Source organism: Triticum dicoccoides, chromosome 5B, assembly GCF_002162155.2.
Source record: "Triticum dicoccoides isolate Atlit2015 ecotype Zavitan chromosome 5B, WEW_v2.0, whole genome shotgun sequence".
Taxonomy (NCBI): Eukaryota; Viridiplantae; Streptophyta; class Magnoliopsida; order Poales; family Poaceae; genus Triticum; species Triticum dicoccoides.
Genome location: NC_041389.1, coordinates 672,856,809 through 672,861,589, shown reverse-complemented (window position 1 = coordinate 672,861,589; position 4,781 = coordinate 672,856,809).

Genomic DNA, 4,781 nt, shown 5'->3' with positions numbered 1-4,781 from the left:
TATGGGCTGGTGCAAGCATCTCGGAGTTGGAACATTCGCTTTGATGAGATGATCAAAGCGTTTGGGTTTATGCAGACTTATGGAGAAGCCTGCGTTTACAAGAAAGTGAGTGGGAGCTCTGTAGCATTTCTCATATTATATGTAGATGACATATTTTTGATGGGAAATGATATAGAACTTTTGGACAGCATTAAGGCCTACTTGAATAAGTGTTTTTCAATGAAGGACCTTGGAGAAGCTGCTTATATATTAGGCATCAAGATCTATAGAGATAGATCGAGACGCCTCATAGGTCTTTCACAAAGCACATACCTTGATAAGATTTTGAAGAAGTTCAAAATGGATCAGTCCAAGAAGGGGTTCTTGCCTGTATTGCAAGGTGTGAGATTGAGCTCGGCTCAATGCCCGACCACGGCAAAAGATAAAAAAGAGATGAGTGTCATCCCCTATGCTTCAGCCATAGGATCTATTATGTATGCCATGCTGTGTACCAGACCTGATGTAAACCTTGCCGTAAGTTTGGTAGGAAGGTACCAAAGTAATCTCGGCAAGGAACACTGGACAGTGGTCAAGAATATCCTAAAGTACGTGAAAAGGACAAAGGACATGTTTCTCGTTTATGGAGGTGACGAAGAGCTCGTCGTAAAGGGTTACGTCGACGCTAGCTTCAACACAGATCTGGATGACTCTAAGTCACAAACCGGATACGTTTACATGTTGAATCATGGAGCAGTAAGCTGGTGCAGTTGCAAGCAGAACGTCGTGGCGGGATCTACATGTGAAGCGGAGTACATGGCAGCCTCGGAGGCAGCGCATGAAGCAATTTGGGTGAAGGAGTTCATCACCGACCTAGGAGTCATACCCAATGCGTCGGGGCCGATCAAACTCTTCTGTGACAACACTGGAGCTATTGCCCTTGCCAAGGAGCCCAGGTTTCACAAGAAGACCAGGCACATCAAGCGTCGTTTCAACTCCATCCGTGAAAATGTTCAAGATGGAGACATAGATATTTGCAAAGTACATACGGATCTGAATGTCGCAGATCCGTTGACTAAACCTCTCTCGCGAGCAAAACATGATCAACACCAGAACTCTATGGGTGTTCGATTCATCACAATGTAACTAGATTATTGACTCTAGTGCAAGTGGGAGACTGTTGGAAATATGCCCTAGAGGCAATAATAAAAGGATTATTATTATATTTTCTTGTTCATGATAATTGTCTTTTATTCATGCTATAACTGTATTATCCAGAAATCGTAATACACGTGTGAATACATAGACCATAACATGTCCCTAGTGAGCCTCTAGTTGACTAGCTCGTTGGTCAACAGATAGTCATGGTTTCCTGACTATGGACATTAGATGTCATTGACAACGGGATCACATCATTAGGAGAATGATGTGATGGACAAGACCCAATCCTAAGCATAGCACAAGATCGTGTAGTTCGTTTTGCTAGAGCTTTTTCAATGTCAAGTATCTCTTCCTTAGACCATGAGATCGTGTAAGTCCCGGATACCGTAAGAGAGCTTTGGGTGTACCAAACGTCACAACGTAACTGGGTGACTATAAAGGTGCACTACAGGTATCTTCGAAAGTGTCTGTTGGGTTGACACGGATCGAGTCTGGGATTTGTCACTCCGTATGACGGAGAGGTATCTCTGGGCCCACTCGGTAATGCATCATCATAATGAGCTCAAAGTGACCAAATGTTTGGTCACAGGATCATGCATTACGGTACAAGTAAAGTGACTTGCCGGTAACGAGACTGAATGAGGTATTGGGATACCAACGATCGAGTCTCGGGCAAGTAACATACCGATTGGCAAAGGGAATTGTATACGGGGTTGACTGAATCCTCGACATCGTGGTTCATCCGATGACATCATCGAGGAGCATGTGGGAGCCAACATGGGTATCCAGATCCCGCTGTTGGTTATTGACCGGAGAGCCGTCTCGGTCATGTCTGCGTGTCTCCCGAACCCGTAGGGTCTACACACTTAAGGTTCGGTGACGCTAGGGTTATAAGGAAGACTTGTATGTGATTACCAAATGTTGTTCGGAGTCCCGGATGAGATCCCGGACGTCACGAGGAGTTCCGGAAGGGTCCGGAGGTAAAGATTTATATATGGGAAGTTGTCATGCGGACACTGGAAAGTTTCGGGGGCATATCGGTATTGTACCGGGGCCACCGAAGGGGTTCTGGGGGTCCACCGGGAGGGGCCACCCCTCTTGGTGGGCCACATGGGCCGCGTGGGGCAGGGCACCAGCCCCTGGAGGGCTAGGCGCCCCCCTTGGGCCCATGCGCCTAGGGTTGGGGGGGGGGGAACCCTAAAGGGGGCGCACCCCCTTTGCTTGGGGGGCAAGCCCCCTCCCTAGCCGCCGCCCCCCCTCTAGATCTCATCTAGAGGGAGCCGGCCCCCTTTCCCCTTCCCCTATAAATAGAGGGGCGAGGGGAGGGCTGAACACCTGATCCAAGGCGCAGCCCCTCCCCTCCCCAACACCTCTCCTCCTCCGTTGTGCGCTTGGCGAAGCCCTGTCGGAGTACTGCCTCTCCACCATCATCACGCCGTCGTGCTGCTGCTGGAGCCTTCTTCCTCAACCTCTCCTTCCCCCTTGCTGGATCAAGAAGGAGGAGACGTCGTCCGTACCGTACGTGTGTTGAATGCGGAGGTGCTGTCCATTCAGCACTTGGTCATCGGTGATCTGAATCACGGCGAGTACGACTCCATCATCATCGTTCCCTCGAACGCTTCCGTACGCGATCTACAAGTGGTATGTAGACGCAATCTCTCTCTCATGACTCGTTGCTTAGATGAACTCATAGATGGATCTTGGTGAAACCGTAGGAAAAATTTTAATTTTCTGCAACGTTTCCCTTCAAAAAAGGCAGCATGCATTAGCTAATGAGGCATCATATTTACACGCAAGTTCATACTTGATGTGCTAAAGTTGTGCTTTACATGTTTCGAGTCCCAAGCGTTCTTCATAGATTGTCAATGGACGATCATCTATATCGGAGCTACGTCCGAGCGCTTATATTGTTCGGCCAGGGGTTAAAACATTTCAATCAGTTCATGAGCCACATCGAGGCAATTTACTCACTTCAGGATATCGACGTTGGGGTAATACCCTACTCTTGCTATGTGTTTCTTTTTTTGTCCATGAGTCCATCGAAAGAGAAAAGGCTTTCTGCTTACAACCGACATAGTGAGATCCTCATCTGTTCTAGCTTTTCCCCATGCCTTGGATCGAACCCCCCGATTCCCTTTAATAGCCTCGAAGGGAGCTGCTGGTTTCCATGGCCGTGCCCGTTCACGACGAGTTGACCTTCTTCGCCCATCATCCGCAGGAGTTTTCTCTTGACATCGTAGAATGAACTGTAGTGGGTAAACCCCTCCCGAGCGATCACATCACCATGCACTGGCCGGTGATCTTCGACATGGAAGCTATGGACATGACAAGCAGGTGCCATGTTGAGCCGGCGACCGGCGGCCACAGTCAAACACGTCTTCTCTTAAGACACTTCTACATGTACTCCCTCCTGTCATTTTTACTCCGTATATTAGATTTGTGTCAAGCCAAACTTCACAAACTTTGACCAAATTTACATTTAAAAAATATCAACATCTACAGTAGTACCAAATATATGTACTAACATGAATCTACATTTCATAATGAATCTAATGATATTTATTTTGTATTGTGGATGTTGATACTTTTTCCTATAATTTTAGTCAAATTAGAGATACTCTCACTCCCGATAAAACTTATATGCAGATTATAAAGGATGGGAGGGAGTAAGGGGGTGTTTGTTTTCAGGGACTTTTTGATGTAGGGACTAAAAAAAGTCCCTCTTAGAGACTTTTTAACCAAATAGGAGGGACTACTAGGGACTAAAAGTTAATCTTTGGGACTAAATGAAGAAGACACTCAAGGCGAGTCTTTTTTGTGACTTTTCAGGACTTTTCCAACAATGCCCCTCCCTGCACCCATTGCCCGCCGCCCCATGGTGTTGTTTGGTTGTTATTTTTCTATATACTAGCGATAATATGGTTATTTAATAATCTCTAGGAAGGGACTAGGGCTTTTTAGTCCATGAAAACAAACAGGGAGGGACTTTTTAGGATTAGGGACTTTTTAGTTGAAAGTTTCGGAAGAGCCGCCGGGCGAGCACATTACCATACAGTAAACGAGCATGGTTCCATTAAAGATTTGAACTAAAATCATGACACTTGTTATGGATGGATGGGAGGGAGGGGGAGCACCGGCCGCCCACCAACCACCCCAGTTCCGGCCGGCCACCGAAACTGCGTGCGTCGTCGTCCCCTGCCGTCGTCACCAGCGCCGGGCCACACGGGCGCGGGCCGCAGAGGGTCGGCCGCTGGATTTCATCTTTTCTGCATGCTGCGTCATCCCTCAGGTTTCCGCACTCACCCAGAGCGGACGCGCGCGCCACACAGGAGTCAACGGCTAGGGAGGAGGGGGAGCGATGTGGAACAGAACGGAACGGAACGGAAGCCAGCCGCCACCCGCGCGCGCCGGGTCCCGCCCCCCGACGGCCTCCTCTTAAAATATTCCGGCATTTCATTTCAACCCCACACCCACTCCCGGCTCCAACTCCCCAAGTCAACTCTCCCCTCCGCTCCGCCGATGCTCGCCGCCCCGCATTATAATCCCCCGCCCCTCCTCCCCTCCGCCGCCTCCCTCTGACCTCCCCCCCGCCGGTCCTCCCTTCTACCACCATGGGCAACTCCCTCGCCTGCTTCTGCTGCGCC